Source organism: Choristoneura fumiferana, chromosome 13 (assembly GCF_025370935.1).
Source record: "Choristoneura fumiferana chromosome 13, NRCan_CFum_1, whole genome shotgun sequence".
Lineage (NCBI taxonomy): Eukaryota > Metazoa > Arthropoda > Insecta > Lepidoptera > Tortricidae > Choristoneura > Choristoneura fumiferana.
This window is the reverse complement of record NC_133484.1, coordinates 6,882,248-6,906,465: the sequence shown is the minus strand read 5'-3', so window position 1 is coordinate 6,906,465 and position 24,218 is coordinate 6,882,248. Positions and strand designations below refer to the sequence as shown.

Here is a 24,218-nt window from a genome sequence, read left to right as displayed (position 1 = left end):
CCTTTTGTTTTCGATAAAATCATAAAGACACTATGGTCAGAGGGCCTACTCTGAAATTCGAAAATCAAAGTGCGTATCTTACCATCCCTCTTGGCTCTCGTTCGTATTATTTCCGCAATTTGCTGGATCGAATAAAATTTAACATTCATTGTTAACATGGTGATAAAGTTATAACTTTTCCTATCGAAATAGACACCTTTATTCAGCGGTTTTCACGCGTTACTCATTCCCATAAATCTCCCCTCAGCACCAAAAAGTACCTATCAGCTTCAATATCGAATAGTGCTATAAGGAAACCTCAATCTCTATTATTTATAACCAGGAGGAAACATAAAACTGAATGTTTACATTGTACCGATATGAACATAAAGGGGCGTCCTAGAAAAACTATCATAAAACGCATTACCCTCCTTCTGGAATCGCCGTGATGGGATAATCTACTCTTGCTTAAGGGGTTCTGGATGGTTTTGTTGAAGTGTTAAAGCGTGTAATTTTGATTTTTGAGATAGTAAATAAGATGTTTGGAAAACAAAACTATCGCCAAGAACCATAAATTGTGATTCTGTGGCATGTGTCGACAAAAATATTGACCGTTTCACTATATTACAAAAATGCGCACACTAAAAACTGATTCATGTACCAGGATGGAACCATTTCATAATCAATTCCACTACGACTTTCTTGAGAAAATTGTGGGATGTCAACATGATATATTAGTAGCACAAAGGTTCCGCCGTGATATATGAATCAGTTTGTAAGACTCTACGAGTAGGCACAATGTAAATTTGTGACGATGTTTTGACGCCTTTACATCAAGTACAATACAAGAATTTAATCAAATACATGCGAGTGCGCAGTAGATGTATTGTTTAATAAATTATTGTAAAGTTTGTTGAACACTGACGTACCCATATAGTATTCCAACCCTGTTTATAGCAGAACCTAGTAGGTACAACCTAATTAACACTCTTCATGTCATCCTGCGGTTTAATATTTCTACGGAGCACAGTGGTAAATTTTCCTAGTTAATTATTAGAGGGCGAACTAGGTCTGGGCTGAAACATTATTTTTGGAGTAGCAGAGCACAGCATAACTTAATTAAATATTGAAGTACCTAAGCAAGAGCGTTCATTTCACAGAAATGCGAAATTCGATTTACCAAGTTTTTGGACTTGACCTTCATAGTGCCGTCATTTCACGAAGAAATATTTGTACCAGCACAATAAACAACTTATTATCTTACCAATTTATGGACGTGTTTTACAATTTTCATATACCCTAATACAATTCTTTCATTAATACTTCGTAAATCTGCTTAAACACGTTGACTTTGGTATCAATCAATTTAATTGTAAGCCGTGTAAAATTTTGAGTTAAATCTTTTCCAAAAGAAAAAATATTTTATATCACTCTCATTCTACAGTGAACTTTATTTTCTATGCATGTTTTAGTTAATTCTCATTTGACGACTGGATGGTGAAGTGGTTAGAGAACCTGACTACGAAGCTTGAGATTCCAGGTTCGATTCCCGGCCGGGGCAGATATTTGTATGAATAATACGAATGTTTGTTCTCGGGTCTTGGATGTTTAATAATATGTATTTAAGAAACTATGTATTTATCTATATAAGTATGTTTATCTGTTGCCTAGTGTCCATAGTACAAGCTTTGCTTAGTTTGGGACTAGGTCAATTGGTGTCAAGTGTCCCATGATATTTTTTTGTAGTATCGACTGTATGCTTCAAGAAAATAGTACTATTTTTATTTGATTTTGTCTAAATTACGTTCGAATCTAAATTACGAAATGGACATACGCACGTTTACCTATTAAAGTTCACAATAACAACAATAATGACAACATTCTCACAGTGTTTATCAATTTTAAAATCAGAATATCAACTGACATCAGTAGCTTTTGCGTATTCCATTCAAAAATACCTTATACGAATCAAAAGCATTTGAAAACAAAAATGATTAATTAAAGAACATTTTCAGTTAAACACCATAAACATGCGAGTAACCATTTTTTATCTAAAAAGATTTGCTTGGTTACATTATGAAATCTTAACATAAGCCAAGAAAATCACAAGCTCAGAAAATATGAGTACCAGGCGACCATAAAGCTCTAAGGTGCAGAATGTTTGCATAAACTCGAATCGTATTACAGGGTGAGTAACCCGGAACAAGACATAGGGTTTCCAAAGGCGCTTAGCTTCTCATATACGTATTCATAGTTTGTCTTGAACGTTCACAATGTCCATATCATGTTCATTTACATTTAATTTACATTGACATACAACAGCGGAGTGTCGTATCGTGTTAGATCTCACATGGATTTGACCTAAAGTAGATCTTACAAAACAGAACTAACTTTCATTAATTTTGAATTATCTTCATGTACATTGTATCACTTATAAGACATCTAATATAATTTGAGACAATAGCAAAGCCTAACAAAAGTTAGCAAAATATTACCCCGTCTCCGCCTCAGTATTGAGACATTGTTTAAATTTCTGTAGTTTCAAACTGAGCTAACTTTAAACAAGTTAAAAACGAAACAAATAACTTCAAAACAGAAATCTGTGAAATAAAATATTCAAAAAGAATTCGGCAACGAAAACATTTTTTTCTTTTCAGTTCTCTAAACACGCGGTAGCGTGTCAAGCCAAGTTCAAGCTAACAGAACTGGCGAGCAGCACCGTGTAATTTTACCTGAACATTTGGAACCACTTTTGACCAACAACTATTTCACATAAACAGGTCAAATTTGGCTCATTTATTGATCTCACTTCTTTTGTCGTTAAAGTCAACAACCAAGGCATATTATATCTTATTGAACTTGGCTCTCATTTTATATTTATGTTTTAATGAGAGTTTATTAACTTTGACCATTTCCTGTGACGAATAAAGCATAAAACGTTCGGGGTACTATGAAAGGATTAGATAAACAAGATCTATATCAATACACAGATCTGACAACAAAATAAATAAAGCTACCATCAGTGGCCATTCAAATTGCCTGTAGCTCTTTGGTGATCGGCGATATTGAGTCTAAAGTTCTTTTCACTGCGGCTCATTTCGGAGAAGCTCATTTTTATTGGTTCAGTTCAAGTTTGCTAACATTGTGTACTTACTCGAACAATCAGCTTGTGTGCTCGTATCTGCAACCAAATAAAACTTGATTTGAATAAAGCGAAAATCAATTTGGTGACGGAAACTAGAAAAAATTGGAAATATTAAAACAAACAGCTTAATTATTAATCGATTATGCGAATACACAGTAGTTGTATCTTCCCACTAATATTATAAATGCGAAATTTTGTAAGTCTGTTTGTTTGTTTGTTACCTGAAACTGCTGAACCGATTTATAAATTCTGAATACAGATAGTTTGAGTCCCAGGGAAGGAAATAGGCTAGTTTTATCCCGGGAAATTTCATAGTACGTGCAGAATAGCGATAGATTAGATTAAATTAGATTATTTATTCATTCAGTATAAAATTACATCATAGTTTGTACATGTCAAAGTTACGAGAATTTATACTGAAATTGTCAAGAATACACAAAAGATTAAATTGGAAAACAATTGAATGTCACAAAATGTTAAAATTGAATAAAATAATAAAAAAGCAATAAAACAATTAAAATTCAAAACAGGTTCTCATAAAATTAAAATTAATTATAATAATAATAATAATCAATATTGAAAATAATCAGAAGTCAAAAACAAAAATAAACTAAAAACACAATAATCGCGTTTTCTGATTGCCAATTCGCCAGAATGTTACGATGAAAATTATTAAAATTTAATTTACCTACAAACTTTACCAACGTTGCTCGCAATATTAACAGAAATTTTTCAAAAATCGAATACCTCCTCAAAATAGAACTGCGTTTATTTTCGTGAAAATACTACAATTTCCCGAAAATATACCTACCAATTAAAACATAAATTTTTGTAGTGATACGGGGAAACAATATTGAAACTATTGAAAGTAGGTATTAGCGTCTGAAACGCTCAATACGGTATTTGACAACTTCTGATTTTGCCATATCTTAATATTATTATGAAAATATAGATATACATATAATGTTTAGCGAAGAGAAAATTTAAATCGGTTGAAAATTGGATTTATAGTGTTTTTTTGAAAAATCTATATACCTGTCTCTTTCTCAAACGCTTTTCTCTAAGCAGCAAGTTTGGCGGTACTGGCGTGTGACGTCACATGCCAGTACGTCTTTCTCTGTGTAATCTTGACTTTCAAGCCTTTATAACTTTGTTATTTGTAAAGGTAGCTTAAAAAATGTTTTTCTATTCGATAACAGACATTGTGTAGTTTTAATTTATAAAACATATACAAAATAGTCAAATACCGTATTGCATGATTACAGTAGAGTTAGTTGAACTAATAAATAAAAATTTTAGTTAGGGGGTGTTTCACCATCCATTGATTAGTGTTAACTGACATTAAATGATATTGTAACGGATAACTCACGTCTTAAACTGAGTTTAGCTCGACATTTTTCGGGCTATTTTATTTTGTTTGGGTTTAAGACGTGAGTTATCCGTTACAATATCATTTAATATGAGTGAGTCTCACGGTATAGTGTCATGTTCAAAAGTGTTAACTGACGGTTAAATGTGATGCCGTCTCCGTCTATTTAAACAAAACAAATAGAGACGGCATCACATTTAACCGTCAGTTAACACTAATCAATGGATGGTGAAACAGCCCCTTAGATATTAATTATTATTATTCCGGATTTATTTAATTGTAAGATAAGTAGTATAAGATTAAGGTGATCAATGTGCAGTAAAAGAGTAAATATTTATCATATTTTTACTAAAGCATTTTTTCGTTATCATGTTTCCATAACATTATATTGTCATGGTTATGTATGGTTATGTATTGTAAAGCATTAATTGTAATACTTATAAATAACAGCCCTTGAAGGGTTAAGCTGTGCTGGAAACTGGCATATTATAACTTTAGCAATTACCGTTATTACCACTTGACAAATGCGAGAAGTTTAAAACTTTCATTATTTTGAAAAACATTTCAAACGTAGAATAAAAATTGATACATTTTCTGCTCGTCGGTGTCCTGTCGAAAAATATCCGAGTTTTCAATAGATTCCAGTTTTTAGCTTGAATGCATTCCCAATCCAGTCGTCAACTTCAACTTTAACATGACCGCCAATTTGATTGCCATTTGTTTCTATAGGTCGACAGTAGACGGAGCTAGTTTAGTTGCAGTTAGTGTACAAAACAAAAGCAGCACGTTGCTAAAATTGACGGCACTTGAAAAACAAACTGCACGGAAATGGATTCGGCGGAAAAATCACAATGTCGAGGAAAGCTTTAAATAAAACCACAAAGAGCAAAGTTCACAAAATTTTTAGCCAAATAAAATTCAAATTCAAATTCAAATGATTTATTCAGTAAATAGGCCGCAATGGGCACTTTTACACGTCATTTTTTTAAACTACCAGCGCTTTCAGAAAGACCATCATTGCCAAGAAGAATGCGCCGCAAGAAACTTCGCAGAAAGTCATTTTTTCATAATAATATAATTATAAATAAAGTACTTAAAAACTATATTATACAATTAAAGAAAAAAAATACAAAAAATAATAATAATAAAAATACAGGGATGAAATATGTACTATATGTCTATATGTCTATCTATATGTCGTTAGTTAGATCTAGGATTCAACATTTAATATTTTATTGCAAGCTCTTTTCATTATTTTTTGAACGGCCAAAATGATCACTTACTTTTTGTTCACTTCTAATTAGTCGTATTGGCTTGAAAAAATTAGTATGTGTGTATAGAGAGATTGAATAATTATGCACTGATAAAATTCCAACCACATTTTTTTAATTTATTGCATTTTTGTTTTATGAAACTTCAGTGTTATTATTTAACATTGACGGTTTTTGTTCAACTTGAATAATTAATTTTAATCCTTATCCTTAAATATTTTTAATACAAGTAATTTTCATTTCCACCAATTTTCATTTGGACGTCCACCAACGAGATGGACAGATGACCTGGTTAAAGTCGCGGCTTCACGATGGATGCAAGCCGCTTCCAACCGAGACAACTGGAGGTCTATGAGGGAGGCCTATGTCCAACAGTGTGGACGTCCTATGGCTGATATGATGATGATGGAATTTTCATTTACAGATGGTTTAAAACTGGCTTTTGTATTTTCTCAAATGAAAATGCCGCCGATATTCCATCAGCTTAGCCAAGTTTGAATCACGGACCCATCAGTTGGGTCTCACAACTTCGTTACAAACTCATTACGTTGATTAAATCCAACCTTATTAATTACCCATTAAGAAAGATATTTAGGGTGATACCAGGGACCGATCCGGAGGACCTTCGACTTAACTCTAGCATTGTAACGGTTCGCATAATGTCAGAATATTGAGAAACGGTATCTTTTTTACTTTATACGGTTGATATTATTGGCTTCGTAATCTTAGACATTTACCCTTGATTTCTTTTAGCATGACGTTGCGAAGAATTTCAATTTGAACGTTGATAATAATTTTTAATTCGGATGATTATCGAATTTTCGAGTAGCTTAAAATGAATTACTGTTGGTGTCTAAATAAATATCACGGGACAATTCACACCAATAAAATTGACCTAGTCCCAAAGTAAGCTTAGCAAAGCTTGTGTTATGGGTACTAAGCAACGGATAAATATAATTATATAGATACATACTTAAATACATATTAAACACAAATATCTGCCCCGATACGGGAATCGAACCCGGGACCTCAAGCTTCGTTGTCAGATCCTCTAAACACTAGGCCATCTGATCGTCTAGTATCGTAAGATTCGTTTGACAAATTGGACATTTGAGTCTTGGACAGTTGAGTTCTTGCTTAAGTAACTAAATGAGCCAATCAAAGCAAGGTTGTAACGTCAACCGGACCTCTCGATGCTCTAACTCGATTCAATAATATATTATAAAGTAGTTATTTCATTAAAGATATTTAATAGCTTAAGCCGTGACAGTTACGTGATCCACTTACAAAATTGTAATCTATAATATAAAAGTGAACCGGACACAAAACGTGAACGGGACAAAAAAAACGAGAGAGAGCAGGATGGCGCTCTACAACACCATTTTGACACGTTTCTCCGAAACAACGCATTATTTCTCAGGAATTTTAAAGCAATTCGATTCTTTGACCTTGAGAAAATATGATATTGGGTGTGTACATTTTGTATATTAAGCAAAATAAAATTACAAGTTGAATTTCGAGCCAAAAACGAGAGATCTATGCCAATGTTGCCATTCAGAGAAAAAGAAATCTATTCATTATCCTGCATTGCAGTCTGTAAATCTCTTTACCCATTCATTGCCGCGCGCCAGATTACGCTGGGCTTAGAGTCATGAAATTTGGTTTGTAGATAGCTGGATGTCTGAAATAACACATAGGCTACTTTTATTCCAATATTCCCACGGGATAGTTGTTCTTAACACAACACCTCAATGAAGATTACGATATAAATTTTGGGATTTTCCACAGGAATTTTGTAAAATCCCGGAATTTCAATTGTATGTATGTATATATGTAAACTCTTTATTGTACAAAATAAGTAAACAAACACAGATGACAAACAATGAAATATATGTACAAAGGCGAACTTATCTCTTTAATTGTAACTACCAGATCGAATAGTTTACGCGTGCGAAGCCGCGGGTAAACTCTAGTTTTAAATAATAATTAAGTACCTATGTAAATTTGGCAATTTTTTCATGTATTTAAGCACCATTTTTTGCCTAAGATACAAGCTACTTAATGTATCCTAGTTTAGGCATTATATTCTAAGTAATGATTAGATAGTCTTGCTGTAGAAGAGCAGGTGTTTATTAAAGTTGAGCCAATAGTATGGCATGTACCAAGATATAATACGTAACATAGATGAAATAAAGTGCCTACTAATAATTATAATTATGTACTTCAATTTTTTAAGTAAATGAATTGAATTAAATTCAGCGATGTCAAAAAATTCCTCTTTTGGCGTAATTCCTCCATGGATTTACGTATATTTTTTCTCCCCAAGGGAACTCCCTATGACATTTACTTAGTTTTAAAAAGTTAGTAGGTACGTCATTTTGGACTAAAGAGGTTTCAAGTCAGTCAACGTTTTGTTTACATCTTTTAAACATAACTATAACCCAATTTAGCCCCATAAAAATTTGCCACGCATCATGATACTTCGTTATTTTTATATTTTAAATTTATATCAAATTGTTTTGCAATAATTTTAGTAAATATTTTTTTAGCACGTTCGAACAATCTGGCCGTAAGACCATTTGAATTCTTAGCTAAACACAGTTATTAGCATTATATAGATAATGCTATGATAATGATAATGATAATGCTACGTACAATCAGGGTGGCTAACGAGATTCGAAAATCGAAGTTCATATCGTTTTCCTGACGCTAATATTATTTAATACGAGAGTGAGAGGGACGGTACGATACGAACTTCGAATTTTGTAGTAGCCCCCTGTATTGGCGGGTAGACATTATTTTATTCAGTTGTTTTCTTAGCGCCTTTCTTTTGCCGAGCTGTGAAGTGTTTGGACACAAAAAAAAAATTAGCATTTTTTTCCTCGCAATGTGATGAAAAATCCCCTTCTTACGCCCCTTAATGCACAATGTACTATAAAACTGTAAGTTTGCATTGTACAATTATTTCCGCAAGAGTCTCTTTTGAAGTATTACATCAAAATGTCAAGTTTTGCAGCGCCTCTGGCCCTTATCTGACCTACTTACGATCACGCCGACATTGTGCCTATTACGTTTTAATTTTAATTCGTAATTCACTTTAGAAGCAAGGTCTACGTTGGTTTCTCAAATGAAGTGGAGTTATGAAAAGCGATCGTTGCCATTCAAATTAGTTTAAATACAATGTACAAGTAAAATAATCAGAGGGAAGGAGGACAGGATCGCGGAAACAAACAAGATTTAGGGGCTGTTTCACCATCCATTGATTAGTGTTAACTGACGGTTAAATGTGATGCCGTCTCCGTCTATTCGAACAAAACAAATAGAGACGGCATCATACCTAACCGCCAGTTAACACTAATCAATGGATGGTGAAACAGCCCCTTATTGTAGGTAACAATTGAAGGAAAACCACTTTCAACAGTAAAATAAAGTATAATTCGAAATTCCAAAAATAACCAAATCAAATCACGTCTTTCGTGTTCCGTCGCTTGGCAGTCTCTTATTTGTAAATAAGCATAGATTTTTAGGATTAGAGTAAGTTGGTTTTAGTTCTATTCTTATTTATTTTTATTAAATAAATATCAAGATGTTGATTTTCATTAAGTACTACATTCATCTTTACTCATGGGCTGACACTTTATCCAACTGTGCAAATGCTAATAGGATCTTAGAAATATAGTGAGCCTGAGACGCGCATGATCGGCTTTTATATTAGACCCCTAGGTTCACCAATATTCTCAAGTGTCATGATGACGACAGGACCAATCTAGACTCATAAAGGAATGCGACGCCTACCATTTACTCACAAACAGGTTTAAATGGTTCCCCAAGGTGACACGTTGTTTGAGGTACTAACTGAAGGTAAATTGATGACTTCCCGCTATTTGTCATTGTTGTAGTTGACATGTAAGATGATAGTGAGAGCTGATAATTATTATTACCGAACGAAAATTAGTTGACAAACCTAATGGAAGTTCGGAGTCTCTCAGAAAGTTCTCAACAGAGGTTTTTCCGAACCGGTGGTAGATTTTTTGACATTCATAAGTGCTTGTTATCACCTAAATTTAGTTAAGATATTTTAACTTTGAGTCTGAATAGTTATTTTAGTTGAATCTTGAAATAAGAAATCTAATCTTTTGGTGTTATTAAAACACTATGTTCATCCCGCGGCTTCCCCTCTGTAGTTTCTGAGAGTTTCAGTGACATTCTACTTGGCGCTAGTAACGTGAGGTATTTTTGACACCTTTGACATTTGCGTCACGTTTGTGATTTGCTATAATATAACTAATAAATTGAGCCAATCGCAAGCAAGACCGTATCATGCACAGGCCTCGTATCGGAATGAGAGGGCTTGGACTGAAGTTCCCTAGCGGGCCCGGTGCAGATAGGTTGCAAGTATATAGGTTTCCGCACGAAACAACTTTTGCACTTACGGAAGACGAGTTCCGAAACACAATTGAGTTACTATTGGTCAAACTGCTAGGCTACCACGGTTTATTTGCATAGGTTAAACGGCAACAATCACTTTATTAGTGTTTTACTAAGAGAGACATTAAATTTTAATATCCATTTGACTACGCGTATCCGCAGTAACTTCGATAACTGGCGTAATTTACTCACGGCAGGTTCGCGCTTTGAATTAAGCTCTCTAGTGAAAGCGCACCTTAATTAAACATGTAACGTTCCCTCATTTCAGAGCGAAATGCCTCAATGTAATAATTAATATACTCTCGCTTGACGCGCATCGGGAGAACAAGCAAGGTTCAAAGTTAACTATATTTTATTCGAATACGAAGGAAAGAAATTCAGTATATCTAGTTTACCAATATTTTTATGATTCACCAACTCTAATACTAGAGCTTTGTCACTACAATACAATGGCTCTTTATTGAACACTACAAATAGTAAGCGATGTAAAAAACGAGTACACAGAGAAAAGATTACAAGGTAAGCAATAGGTGGCTTCAGAGCGATCTCACTACTCTTTCAATCAAGGTTGATTTTTATTACAAACTAGACTTTCAAATACAAATAATTTCAAACTAAATAAATTTTACCATTAAATTCTACAAAGGATAATCATGGTGAATTTATAAATAGAGTGAACTGCTTAAAAATAAACAGCACAAAAATAATTATCTTTAAAACTAAGAATTCAAGGTAAATGAAGCATAACTGATTTGACTACTCGTAAGTCGTTTTGGTTTCATTATTAATTTCATAAGTCATATCATATCCCCAGTTGTTTCCCCTCACAACATATCCAAGCAAATCTCAGTCATTAGATAGCGTAGTACAAAACGTAAACAGCGTTATTGTTAGACATAACTCATGGTTACGGGGTCGTATCGTAAAATATGGCCGAAGCTCACTGAACCCATGTTTCTGGCTGGATTCCAAAGATTATGTACTAGCGTGTCTAAGCTGGCTTTGCTCGATCTCTTTTTATAACTCTGCGGGAATGGGTGGGTTGTGATCAAAAAGAAATTAATTGAGTACTTAGTTTAAGTATATCGTAATGCCTGAAAGTTTCATCTGCTTCAATATTCCTAAAAATGTAGAACCTATGGCTAAAAAATTCGTGAAAGTCTAATATTAGACTGTATTAGAGACAACCGTTGAACAGTTTAACACTACGTCTTGTCAGTTCATAGAAAACTGTTATTTAAGGCATGTCTTACATGTGGGGTTTACCAAAAGGTACGACCTGTTACTTAGCCTACTATTACTGATACTTACCCTACTACTTATTACTACTTACCTAAATAACTTAAGCACGTCTCAAGGAAACCTAATTTGTCTAACTTTCACGAATTAGGTCTACTTAATAATTATGTCAAAGGATTAGTAAATTGTTTAGTTTAGCAATAACAATCATTCACGCCTACGCGTCTGTTCCATATGAATTTTGGCGTGATGCCTGTGCACAACGTCTTTGGTGGCTGACTAGACCGATGCGACATTTTCGTCCACAAGCCTGACAGGAGAAGTACGCGGATGTTGGTGCAGAACTGCCTTGGTGTCGTTTCTGTCTCTTATCAGCAAATGCCTTGAGCCAGGCTTCATTGCAACACTCGCGACCCTCCAAATACGTCTGCGCCGATCAGTGCGCTTTTCCGCCAGCTTTTACCGGTCAATTTTGAAGGTGGGCATGTCTCGCTTAGCGCAGTTCGTAAATCTGAACAATGGTCTACCGACGTTTCTCTTGGCATTGGCCACTGCGCCGAGCAAGACATGACGTGGTAATCGAGAGGGATCCATTTTATGCACATGCCCTAGCCAACGTAAGCGTCTCTGTTTGAGACGAGCGGTTAGGCTAGGCTGCTGTGCGATTTCTAGAACCCTCTCGTTAGTGACCCTGTTTTGCCATGAAATACCCAGGATCCTACGCAGACAGCGCATGTAGAAGGAATTCAACTCTCTTGTTGAGCGTACGTTGTCCAGGTAGTAATAACAGTTACACAAAATAACAACTTTTTTGAGAACGGAATATTTTACTAACTGCTTCGGAAAAAAAACAAGATACACTCTATGTTTTTTGTTTTATTAAATTTGAAATGTATTTACGCTAAGACAAATAGAACAGAGACTAAAAGAGCCGATCTTTTTAAGCTTAATTTTGTTCCCAGGAACATACACACACAATATATTTTATTCTCTTACATACAACTGACATTACAATCTACAATATTCAAATGATATGATACCGTACGATTCTGTTCTAGCGTTATGCGTAATACATATTTCCATGACTGTTGGCCGCCTCCGAACTGAAGCGTAGTTTTTGTAAGAGTTCATTCGAAATACGATTTCATATTGATGATGCTGTTACGTCATTCTATTCTTAGGATTTCACTTTATGTTAACACTCATGATATATGTGTAGCCGCGTAATAAATCTCCTGCTATGTACCTTAATACCTACCTATGGAAGCAAAAGAGAGAATCACGGAAAAAGATAAGATAGGCGAGAAGCAAGGTAAAAGAGAAAAGTATAGAAAAGCAAGGTAAAAGATAATTGCAGTTAATTGATATTTGTGAACCGCTGCAAAGTAAGAGTAAAGTAGAATCAATCAATTAATGAATAATAGATCACACATTATTTTTAGGGTTCCATAGCCAAAATGACAAAACGGAACCCTTATAGTTTCACCATTTGCAGGTGGTAGGACCTTGCACAGGGTCCACCCGGATTGCTACCACCATCTTGCTCGCTAATCCTGCCGTGAAGCAGCAGTGCTTGCACTGTTGTGTTTCTGCGTGGAGAGTAAGACAGCTGTTGAAATTACTGGCACGTGAGGTATCCCATCTTAGGCCAATAGGTTGGCAACGCGTCTACAATACCCCTGGTGGGCGGTGGTGATTTCTTACCATCAGGAGACCCACTTGCTCGTTTGCCATTCTGTCGAATAAAAACAAAATGTCTGTCTGTCTGTCTTTCCATCCGCGACTTTGCTCAGGGAGTATAAATGCTAGAAAGCTGTAATTTTTCACGAATATATATGTAAACTATGCCAACAAAATATTACTTAGTTTTTCGTAATGGCTACGGAACCCTATTTCGGGCGTGTCCGACACGTTCTTGGCCGGTTTTTTTTATTGTACAGTCACGTTATTTACTTTGTATGTAAGCTGAAGGATTTCCTCGAAAATTTTATATTATTGGCCCACGTGAGAGAAACAGCCTAAGTCCTCGCTTCTGCCCTCCTCTCTTTCTGAGAGGAGGCGAGGGCCCAGCACAGAGACGTACAAAGGCAAAGATTATAATGAATCCACCATTCCAATCCAGATTGGTCAAATCTAACGTGCAAGGTTTTGACCTAAACAAACATACAATAATCAAAAAAATATTTATTGCACGTCCAAAAAACTTGTAATAACCCTCCTTCGGGCTGTCGGGTAAAAATGTGATGAGTACGCACGTCATCATCAAGATGAGACTAATTTGATGCTTAAATGATTCAACAAGTCGTCGTAATTACTCAGAAACTTTTGAAGATCCCCAATGAAGAAGAACCAAGTCACGTCTCAGCTCACGTGAGTCCAATACCTTTAATTGTTCCAGATTAATTACTTACGGTAGCAAAACTCGTTAGTCGGCTAAACACGTTGATATTTTATCAGGTATTGGAAGCGGCGAATGCAGTAAGGATTCAGTAAATAATTATAGAAGAAATAGCCTGAAGGGATATCTGTACCTACTGTACCTATTGTGTAGTGTACAGTGTTACAAAATGTAGTTGTGCTAAATACTTGCAATCTTTACACAATATTGTAGGTAAATCTGTTAAAATACATATATATTTACCTCTTACCTCTTTGAGTTTCTTGCCGGATTCTTCTCAACAGAGATTTTTCCGAACCGGTGGTAGATTTCTTTGACACTCAAGTGCTGGTCATACTCATAGCCTAAATTGAATAGAGACTTTGACTTTGTAAGCTTTGGTCCTAGTTCAAGCCAGAACTACGTGAGTATTTGTTTAACTTACAATATCTGTGAAATAACAAAGGTTATACAATACAAAACACTGAACAACTAAAAAAACATGTTTTTATTTAGTTTCACCTGTCCCGTTGTCTGTCTGTCTGTAGTCAAATCTTGCAAGTTAAATTCGACCAACTTCTAGTAGTCGGATTGACTAGAAAGTTGTCATACTTATGTAAATTGCGTGACATCCAGGTAGTCCAGCCAGGATCGACTCCGCAGGACGGAACTCTTCAACGATTAGTGGCATCGATCTGAAATTTGGTATGCAAATGTAGTTTGAGTGACAATGCAAGTAAAGTCGACAAAAACAGTCAGCAAAAAAATCTTGTATTAAAAATATTTTTTTGTCGAAAACTTTTTTAGTGAAGAGTAGGCATGTCATCTCAATGTTGTTACCTAACTATTTAGACGATTGAATGCATCGCCCAGTATTGAGATACACACCAATAAACATGGTTTCTTGTATGTCCATTATAATTTTTTATTTTTTATTTAATATAATCGAAACAAATAAATACAATGAAATTATTATGCCACTATTGGAAAACTCACTGGGGTTCATGTCATAGTAGGTGGTGGTAGGTGGGGGTGTATGTAACTTCTTTTACTTTTGATATCTTAAAGGTTCTAAACCTCAAAAGGAAAAAAAAGCCTTATAGGATCAATTTTGGGTCTGTCTGTCAGTCTATCGCCGAAAATTTTCCCTGAACGTTCTGAACCGATTATATCAAGTATCGTCAATGACGTCATTTCCGAGGACATGGCTTTTAACATGGACTTACTTAATGAAAAAAATAGCTTTTTACTAAGGGTAATTTTTCGGGGATAAATAAATGATATATTATTATGTCCAAAAAGTACAAAGTAAAGAACAATGTATATATTGATATGAGGTCTTATAGACCCTCAATAAATACCTAAATGTAGAGTGAGTTTCCGAAGTTATAGCACAGTTTTATATAAAAATGAATCGACTGGTTTTGATTTCCAGGATATGATTAAGCATGATTGAGAAGTTATCGGGCCGAACTTTGGCCTAGTTTAGAAGTTTGTTTTTCTTGTTTTTTCCTCAACGCGTTTTCGCTGAATTCCTACAGATTACACGAAATGGACATGGAAAACGCAAGGTCTGTTAATAAGGCGCATTTCCATTTCAATTTATATCCAGAAAGTTGGATAAATTAAAACGATTGTAACATTTTTGTTATTGTACGATCGTGTTAAACATGTATTGTTGTTTTTCACTTTTGCTCTGGTATCTTTATGTAGGTATGGATCTGTTGTGTACTTTTTATTGTGAATGCTTATTTATTTTTAGATTATGCCTTTTCTTTGAATTGGACATAGTTTAACAAAAATGATCTAATTTCAGTAGGAACAAAAGCGAATTTAAAGAATAACATGACAGTGCTTTGGATCCTTTTTGCTAAACTACGTCCAATTGAAATATGACTAAAATAAACAACTATTATTTGACATCATGATAAAAAAATTAACTATTATATGGTGAAATACAACGAAATATTTTTAATTATACAGTGATTTCTCGTATTAAATGTTGTCGATTAACTTTATACAACTTTATTCACTTAAACGTATATTATGGTTGTTATTTCTAGTAATTAGCACAGTGCTTGCCCTCACGTCATTTACACGATCATTATTTGATCTTGTAATAAACTCATTCATTTACCAAATTGACCTATTTTATATAAAACAGTAAGAGAATAAGAATAAGATTTAATCAATAAGAATTGCTTAAGCATGATTCGAGTTTTAAAACAAAGCTTAGAATAGCATTTCCAATTTGAGACTAACAGTATTTTTGTCAATGCATACACGCGTTTTTTAATTTTAAAAGACATCCAAAGACATTTTGCACATCCTCATTATTATTGTAAATGTGAAATTTCTCATCTGCGCAAACTTTGCATGAAACTACCAGCCTTGTTATTGTAAGGAGAACCCTGTGCCCAGCAGTGGCACGTAGAGGTAAATTGACCTTAAAATAACAAGTTCACTCAATTATGAACGCATTAGTAAACGAGGTTCAGTTAAACTGCCTACTAACAACCGTAAAAAAACTAAACATTTATCAGAAGCCAAGATGATACGAAACAGACATTTTCCCTAATGCTCATAAAGTGTTACAACTACATACAAAACGCGTACAATATACACACTGTATCCGTATGCACTATATCTAAGATCAATCCGTTGGCATCTGCAAATCATTCTGACTGTAATAAAAGAACTTCAAAGGGTACCGCTTAAGCCAGAAACCATAAGATCTATGATAGCGAATCTCTAAAAGCTTTAATAAATTACGAGTGCATGAACCTTGACCCGGAGATTTTAAAATCTATAATCCATATGGTTTTAAAAATAATTTAGAATATTTCTGCAGCTGGTTTGAGTCTTTCGTTTGTTCTTTAGTTTGGGTATTTCATGATTTTTCATTGTAGGTAACAAAATGTTTCCGTACATCCGAATTTCAAAATATACAGCGTTGAATACGTGACAAATTTTCGAATAAGCAAAATATACAAAAAACCTATATATGAATGTTTAGTCAAACTTACTTCTGCTGAATAATTCTGTTTATTAAGATTAGATTCATAAACGAACAATTCTTCATTAATACCTTAACATAATCCACCATAATTAAACATATGTATATCTAACCGTTGGTAACTAAACGCATCAATCAGAGGCGCTAGAGGAAAGAGTCTTCATTCCCCAAAAGAAAAGCAAAATAAACAAAACCGGAGCGTCTTTTAACTGCTAAGTTGCTAAAGCACGCTGTCAAGCCCGCGATTAAGATGGCTTAAGATAACTTAATTAAATAACCGGTCAAGTGATGTCGGCTTAGAATCGGCTCACTGTCTAGTTTGTTCCCGCCCGGTGTCGACCGAGGGCCTTTAATATTCGTGTAGTTTAGAGATAGGTAAATGTTTGTAATCAATGAAAACAAAAGACTAGCGATCTAAATAAAAGACGTTTCACGTAAAATCAACAGCCAAAGAGTAAGATTAGTTGCGATTGAAATTAATTATGTTTGCTAACAAGAGTGGGGAAGTCCTCGATTGGAGACCGCAGGTCGGTAAGCGCAGCATAGGATGTCCACCAACGAGATAGATGACATGGTTAAATAATACTCAATTTATATCAAAACTCAAGGCTTCATATTAAAACTGCGGGTTCACGGTGAATGCAGGCCGCTTTCGACCGAAGCAACTAGAGGTTTATGGGGGAGGCCTATTGTCGGTGGACGTCCTATGGCTGATATGATGATGATGATAATCATGAGTGGGAAAATGGGCAGATAGTGAGTAAATATTTAATTGCGTAGTAAAGTCACGCGAGTTACTACAAAAAGTCTTAAACAACATGGGAAAATGAGTTCTAATTAATGAGTGTGTCTGTGACAGGCTAATTGGCTGGTTGACAATTTTGACATATTTAGTCATGTTTGTGACGAATCTAGGTATTTCGGATTCTATCGCGCAAAGAAACACCGAGCATAGCACTCACGCCAATTACGTTTGCGCTTAAGTGATAGCGGAAGATTGAACTTCATTAGCGTCTTCATGGACCTGAAGCTCTTCCAGGCATTGTCGATACCAGGGATTTTACGGAGCTCCGATTCCGTTTCCGTTAAGCTGGAACTTCCGTTTGGTTTTATACATCCGTTTCGGTTCCGGTTCCGTTACTTTTGAAACAGAAGTTATATCGGATGTCAATACTTAGCGCGGCGGCCGAACTTGAACGGCGTACAGTCGAGTTCATAAACTTGCGAGCAAAAATTTGATCAAAAATATCTGAACACGCTTCTACGCCGTTGACAATAGAGTCGTGTTCAGATATTTTTGATCAAAGTTTTGCTCACAAGTTTATGAACTCGACTGTAGTCACTCGCTCATCGCCCCGCTTGCCACGTGCTACACTAACATCTCGTCCACTTAACTCAGGCTCCGGTTCTGGTTCCGGTTCCGTTTTCGGTTCCGATTCCGTTTCTGGTTCCGAATAACTAAATTGAAAACATCTGTTTCCGCTTTCGCTTCCGATAAAACCACATCCGTTAAATCCCTTGTCGATACGTCTATCGATTTCTCCTGACTGCCTGGTTCTCGAAGGATGCTATCTGGCCCAAGTAAATATACTCGTTGACGTACTGTAATTAAAATTGTGGGTCATTAAAAACTATAATATTCAGTGTTCACAGTTTTGAGCATAGCTGCTCTAGTATATCAGATGGCATGGTACAACTCTTGGAAATAGTATTGCCAGTTGAATATAACGTTTCCATAGTTAGGCGATATGCCAATACATGAACGACCCGCTCCTCTTATCACACTATCTCCGCCCATTTGACGCAACGCAGATGTACTACGCCACGCATATAAATTCTACACAAATCAGCTCTCATGTTACTACGTACGTGAACCACGTTATATTATAACGCTCTATGCCACCAATGTCTGTACTAATACGGGAATGTGTCAAAATATATTAAGTTTAAGTTAAGAAAGAAAATAATTTATTGGTGATATTCAAAGTTTTTTTTAAATACGGAAAAATGGCAATAGAGACAAATTCTTTCGAAATGGTCCCAACTCCGAATGATATTGGCCTTGCAGCCGACGCTAGTCTTCAGTTGGAACAATTTAGACACAAAATAATGACGACATACATACATAATGATTATTTGATATAATACATTTACTTATGGTAAAAATATAGAAAGGACTAGATCGCCTTTGTACAAGATAAGATTTTTTTTATTATAGTTTTACGAGTATGGTCGTTGAGGTGAAATTTTAATCGTGAAACAAAACAATTTTTCTAGCTTTGCATTGCATTGTAAAAATATTTGCAGAAGAACTTGATTGTTTTGCAAAAAGTGAACAAATTCATTTATAGATTTATAAAGAATAAAATTAAAATGCTCCTGTCATGCAAATCGCGTATACGTGTGGGATTAACCTGCATTAAAATTCCTTTAAAAATGAGCTTCAAAATCCTTCCGGGATACCCGTGATTTCCCTGCGGAATCCAGTTTATACTTTCTGGCACAAACATGGCTACTTTTTGGCTCATGACCCATTTTTTTAAGTAATGTTTTTTCGAACATAGTTGCATGGAAACTTTGTCGTGGCCTACTTATGTGTAAACAAAATAAAGATTTCACACGGATGAAAGTTAATTTATCAGTTGAGGTCTCACGGGTCATCTAATCTTAGTGATAGACAAATCGCACCTCTAATACAACAATGACAAAATTGCATTTTTTTTTTCAAAATTAATTAATGATAGAGAACGGTTATAAATCGAACAAAACAGAGTTTTTTCGCATTTATTTCGAAAAGGTGAAATATTGCATTTACCTCCATCAACTAGTTGTATTATAGTTGCGAAAAAGTAAAAAATAAAATAAAAAATATATTTCATTTTGTGACCTTATGAAATAGAGGACATGGAAAAATAAAATAAATCAATTGATTACATTTATCCGTCAAATAAAAATAATCAATGTGTGGTGAAACAGCCCCTTAAAGTTTTTAGCCGTAGGTACAACTCACATTGCACTTTAGATGGCAAAGGAATTTCTTGATCAACTATGTTAAGCCTAAACTAGGTCGCAGGTGTTGTTTCTTCAAACTAAAACAAAATCTCTCTTTGTATAACATGATATCACAAACACAAAATGTCTACAGGTAGCGAAATCACCTTGCCTTAAGATAATAGGTTGAAATGAGAGCCTCTTATCTCCACTACATCCTCACCTCGTCGTCACCGTAAATAAGTGGTAAGTGACACTTTGCGGAACTTTGAAGTATTATTGTTGTTACTTGATCCTTTTTCTCAGACTAATGATGGTAGGTATGTATAGTTACCATAGTTTGTTATTCGCCCTTGGAGGTCATATTTTATTTGTTAATCACAATGCAATTTATACGGACAATCATTCGAGATATAATGTTTTCAATTTCCGTGATTTTACTCGTAATTAGGGACATCGAGTTTGTTAGCGAGATAAGTCCCGATTGTGGTACTCATTCGAGATATTCGAAATTTTATGTAATTTCCCGATTTCGGATTCAATATTTACTGGATCTAGGAGATCTAATGTGGATGTAAAAAAAGAAAATAAAAAAAGTACTTTATGCCTAAAATGGAGGAAAATAAAAATTTATTTTTTTAAAAAACCTAATGTTAATATACCAATATCATGAAAGTATTAACCAAGGCCAAGGTAGATATTTACTGTATATTAACACAGGCACTGACTGCAAAAAAAATGCATATTTGCTTTAGATTTTTGAAATATAAAACTGGTTTCTCCTTTTTTTCGTTACAGATATAAAGTCGGATTTTTATGAGTTTTTTAAGTAAAATTCATAGGGAAATTCTTATAAAGATATTGACCGTTGAATTTACGGTTCGTTTGTTTTGTATCGGTATCACGATACTGCAGACTTCATTAGGTTTTGATGATCGTCTTTTTATAAATCTAGAACGTGACTTTGCTCGAAGCTGGAGACTCTTAGTCATAACCTAGGATATCTAACTGAAAGTGAATTTAGCTTGATTTTCATCGAATCCTAATTTTAAAGACATGGTAAAAAAATACTTTAACAAATATAATGCAAACACAGTTTAGCCACATGTTAAGTAAAATATAAACGATGTAAAGCTAAATAATACTTGTATCTCATTTGCTTAAATAAATTAAAATATAATGGCCATTCATAACCTCTCTAACTGGGACATTAAGTAGATGCATTTTCGTATTTATGTTCAAAATAAGTATTTCATTAAGTAATCGCACCTCTCCAACTGAAGTTACGTCTTTCAAATACACCTAGATATCTGACACACTGTATGGCATACCTCTATAAGTGAGACAAACCTACTGGTCCCTTGGGACCTCAGTTATCCAGATTTCACTGTTTGTAGTATCTACCTAATTTCGTACCTACCCGTTGGCATAAAGCTAAAAACATCGAGATCAAAAAAAAAATTGACATCCCCACTTTATGCACTCTACATAAACCCCCAGTTCTAACTTTTCTCATAGCCATTTCTTACACCAAAGTTACCCGAAGGCCGTGTGTGGCCGACCTTACAAAAGGTCGCTAACTCGCACTATCTTTTGCGTACGCTAGACGGATAAGATTTTTTACGCAGTGTACTACTTGGCTCACAGCCAATAGCTCGAGACGGAGAAAACTACAGTAGACGATGAGGAAATTATTTGGCACCAAGTTAACTATTCTCTTAATAAATCACCTAATTTTATAGATTATTTCCGATTGGATATAATTGTTGAGTTTGTCGGGCAGACTTTGCTTAGTGCGGCTGTGTTTTCAGTGTCGAAATTTTGTAATAGGTATTTCACAAATTTTAACAAAGGGTTTGTATAATTATTACATTTTTAATGCAGCTTTTGTTCTAAACCTACTTTTGGTTATTTACTGTCGCTTTGTCGTCAAAAGTCAAAACTATATTTCTGTACGAAATTTCTATCATCAATCACTAGAAGTAAAATTTCAGTTGCAAGATTTAATCAAAACAAACATACAGTAATGATGTAATACGAGTATACACTCGGTTTAAAGGATCGCTTTGGATATTTGTTTGTATTTATGTAACTACATAATGTACGCTTGGAATGAAACTGACACAATCCGAAATATCCTCATTTTAAAACTAAACCAGATTTTGTTTAGCACAAAGTTTATTTTGGAAATTCGAATATTTTGAATTGCGTTAGTTCCATTTTAAGCGTGACAACCTCGTAGTGGAATAGTGCTTATAAAATAAAACAACAACAGCACGTTATGCACAAAATAACATCCCCGTGAATTTACGCCTGAATTTGCCATCAATCACTTTACGTGCATATAATCAAATATCCATAAATCATGAGTAAATTATATTTAATGAGTCATTAAAATTACTATCACATTTTAGTTGTATGCACTCAATAAGTCAGTGTTATTAAACACAGACCCAGATCTCAATCAGCTAACTTCACTTCACACAAAACCTAGTACTAACTAGAACGTCCACACTACATTACCAGTGCTGCTAAGAGTAGGGTGTAAATCTGTTCCAAAATTAATGTTTTCCGTTTTCCACTTTATGTACGTTCAAGTAATTGTCAACCCGGAATGTACGATAATAAAATAACTTAATAACAAATTACCTGATAATTGGCATACGACCACGAATTATCTGGTCCTACAATATTGTCGTATTTATCCGCACCCGTTTTAGGTATCTACAAAACCTTCTGTATTTTTCTCTCCCATCAAAATGTTCAATAGCGGGAGGACGCGTGGCGACAAAAGGAATCGCGAGGCCGTTAAGCGGGGAGTTACAACGTACCGGGCTTTGTTTTCGTTGACTTAACGGTCTATTTCCTGGAAATATCTGGAACTATTAAAATGAGAGGATAACAAGAGAACGGACGTGTTCGGATCAGCAAAGGATATGTTACATATTGCTTGGCATGCAATTCACTCGTATCAGCACTTCTTTATTTCGTCTTTTGTTTTGAAGAAGTTGTGGAACTTTAAGTCGATTGTGAATTGGTGGATCGTAAGTTCGTAAAATGTGTTTTAGTACGACAAGGCTAAGCTTTACCTACGCACACACTCTTACTACCATTTAATACATACTTAAAGCTTGTTACTATACTATCCCTAATGTGGAAATAAGGGTCAAATGTTTTAGTATGACATGGTTCCTGGTATGACCAACTATTACTTATTCTGTGGTATGACAAGACTTCAATTTGAATAAGCTTTAATCACGGTCGCACACCTACGGCGATTTCAATGGATAAATAGTCTGTTACAAAAATAGCTCTAAATGCGGAATCGAGTCAAATAAACCCTTTTAATTAGTTAAAAACAGTGAATTGGAATGATTCCTTATTCACCACAATAATAAGCGACGCGAATACAGATAGAAAATAACAATTGGCTAAAAAATATTTTATTGAAGTTCAATTGCATTTTAGTAAAGAGTAAGTAGAAATAAAAAACAACTTAATATCCTTTCTTAAAATACTAATCTATGCCAATTCAGATTAATAGACACGACACGACATCCTAATATTATTTAGCTTTGATGAAGAAGATTTATTTTTTAGTCTTTCGAAATATTGTAATTAAGTGTTTTTATAGTAAAGCAAAACAGTCAGTCGATTTAACGAATCATTTTGCTTCAGGTATCTTTTTATATTTAAGCAATCTTTCCTCCTTCGTCCCTCCTTTGGGAAGGTTATGAGCAGGGGTCGGACAAAAAGTGCCGATGACGTCAAAACCACTTATAGGATGATCTCAAATAGTATTTTTGATTTTCATAAACAATTATCACTTATCATTTATCAACCTCTTTATTAAACGATATGAAATTTATTTTATGTATGTATATATGTATGTATGTAAACTCTTTATTGTACAAAAGAAAAGAAACAGAACACAACTGAATTCCATTGATTTATTAACGATTGTTTTGTTACTTCATTAATGCTTCTTTGTTACTACATGTCACACGGAAGTTTAAATAAAAACATCATCTTGTGTGCAAGATTACGTCATTTTTACGTCATCCGCACTTTTTGACCGACCCCTGGTTATGAGCATGACAAACAACAGCTTGGCGAATAAGGAAATCCTTATGAATGTCCATTACTTATAGTCTGGTTGGAGATTGCATGGCTTTAGAGCAACAGATTCACAGGAAGCTCTTGTTTTAAAATATACCTATGTGTTTGAAAACAAATACTGTAAGTATGTAGGTTCTGTCAAAGAAACTGATTCGCGTACCTATCAGGGTGGAAATTTTGTGCTGCTGATGTTATATTGACATTCCATACATCTGCAAAAGAAATCCGAGCGAAATTGACTATGAAAAGGTCCCACCCTGGTACGAGATTCAGTTTCTTCGACA

The 24,218-nt window shown here is 34.7% G+C and overlaps 1 protein-coding gene across 4 annotated transcripts in view; it reads right to left on the bottom strand.

Annotated features, from left to right (window-relative positions):
* LOC141433965 (angiotensin-converting enzyme-like) overlaps positions 1-24,218 on the bottom strand; it is a 203,296-nt gene that overhangs the window by 76,299 nt on the left and 102,779 nt on the right. For all 4 annotated transcript variants that reach the window (XM_074096134.1, XM_074096135.1, XM_074096137.1 and 1 more), the window contains exon 3: positions 3,134-3,160. The gene's annotated coding sequence lies outside the window, so the exon portion shown is untranslated. The remainder of the gene's footprint in view (positions 1-3,133; positions 3,161-24,218) is intronic.